This window comes from Bison bison, unplaced genomic scaffold (genome assembly GCF_000754665.1).
Source record: "Bison bison bison isolate TAMUID 2011002044 unplaced genomic scaffold, Bison_UMD1.0 scf7180017863446, whole genome shotgun sequence".
In the NCBI taxonomy this organism is placed as follows: Eukaryota; Metazoa; Chordata; class Mammalia; order Artiodactyla; family Bovidae; genus Bison; species Bison bison.
In genome coordinates this window covers 12,134-14,436 of record NW_011494018.1, presented here as the reverse complement: position 1 = coordinate 14,436, position 2,303 = coordinate 12,134, and positions in this window count along the sequence as shown.

Genomic DNA, 2,303 nt, shown 5'->3' with positions numbered 1-2,303 from the left:
CAGAATTCTTTATGGTCCAACTCTAGCATCTGTACATGCCTATTGAAAAAAAAAATAGCTTTGACTATAAGAACCTTTTTCAGCAAAGTAATATCTCTGCTTTTGAATATACTGCTAGGTTTGTCACAGCTTTCCCTCCAAGGAGCAAATATCTTTTAATGTCATGGTGGCATTGATTTTGAAGCTCAGGAAAATAAAATATGTCCCTGCTTCAGTTATCTACTAAACAACTTAAAGAGAGTGTCTGTATCCTTTGATGGGAAGCCAGAAACTTGCTCCAAGGCTGCAATATTGTTTCTGTTGGGTATTTGTTTCTCCTTTGTTTCACATCTCCTTTCTTTCCTAATTAAGAACTGCAAACCTGTCCCTTGGAACTCAGAGAAAGTCAGGGAGACTGAATGAAGCCTATTTCCTGTAATTGAGGAAGTGGGAGACACAAAGCTTTTGTGCTCAGGAGCCCCACAGAACCTGGCTTTGTATCACCAGCAGTGAGTTTTATTAGGACTTCATTTTCTCTATGTTCTCACAAAGTTAGTCATCCTAAAGATTTGAGGTGATTTATCTTTTGGTTTTGATTTGCATTTCCTCCTTGATTAATGAGGTTGAGCACCTTCCCATGTTCCTATTGGCATTTTTATATTTTCCTTGGAAAAATATCTATTCAGGTTTTTTGGCCATTTTTAAATTGAGTTATTTGATCTTATGTTATTTGGTTATAGAAGTCCCTTACATATTAACTCCTTATGAGCATATGATTTGATAGTTTTGTTTTGTTTTGTTTTTCCATTCTATAGGTTACATTTTCATGTTGTTTGTTTCCTTCGATGTGTAGAAGCAGTCTAGATTTAGAACTTGAGATCCTAGACTTCAGACTGATGTCATGATAGGGTAAAGCTTAACTTATCTGATAGCTTTTGCATCTGGGAGCCCTGAGCTGGCCTTTTACAAGCCTGACAACCTCACCTGATAAACTTCATCTACATAGCTCTGTGTCTACGTGGAGAAGGAAAAAGAGCTAAAAGAGTCTGGTTTTCTAGCCATCTCTGCCAATGCACCATTCATATCAGTGCAGTTATCTTGGACTCACAATAAAAGTCCAGCAATGTGTTGTTTACCAGAGAATGACCTCAGTCCATATCACATGGAATGGAATAATCATTCCATTTTTAGGGAGAACAACCAAGTTCTCCCTAAATTCATTATGGTCAGATACAAAGCAAAGTGATGAATGTAAAGATATAGCCCTGTGTGTGGACAGATATAGCCATGTGTGTGATTAAACATAGACCTGTGTATGACAATATACAAACTTCTTTATAGAAATAGATAAACCTGTGTGTTATATATCAATTATATATGCATATACATAGACAAATGCATCCATATAGATAGTCAAATACTAACCCATATCAGCTACAGACCTGTGTGTGTTCACATTTAGACAAAAGGTTCAATTGGGTGGAAACCTACATAACATTTAATATGTAGGTACAAGGGGTACCAATATACTTGTATGTTGTTGGTTCAGGGATATGGGTGTTTGGATTTAACAAATATTTGTGGCCATGAGGACTGAACTATAATTCATGACAGCAAAAGTCACTGAGCCCTTTCTGAGAAGCTCACTGAAAATGCAAATCAAATATAAATAGCATCCTCTTCTTTTATTTTTTTAACAAAACCAAAAGGTCAGTCATATGTACACTCCATGGAGATAATTACAGATTTTTATTGAGACATCAGTAAATCCTTCACAATATGTGTCCTGTTCTGGATGGGAAAACACAATACAAAAACAGGTTATTCTCCTCAAAATAAATATATAGTATTGTGGCATTCTAAATAAATTTTTATGGGAAGTTTTCAAACCTTGCCTACTGACTCTGTTTAAAGGAAGAAGAGAAGGAAAGGGAGGAGGAGGAGAAAGTGCCTCAGAATTCAAACTTCTAGATATTGCAAAACCTGACATAGTAAGTAGAAAATTGTGAAATTAGCTGAAATTAATAATTATATTGACATATTATTTTAACTTTTAGGCAAAATAGGGTTTCATATTTTACTTACCCAGACAAAAATAAATTCTAGATGGGTAAATAAAGTATTTTTTAAAATTTATTTTATTGAAGCATAGTTGATTTACAATGTTAATTTCTTCTGTTAATACTACAGCAAAATTATTCAGTTATATATTTGTGTATGTCCTTGGTCACTCAGTCGTGTCTGACTCTTTGAAATCCCAGGGACTGTAGTCCACCAGGATCTTCTGTCCATGGGATTCTCCAGGCAAGAATACTGGAGTGGGT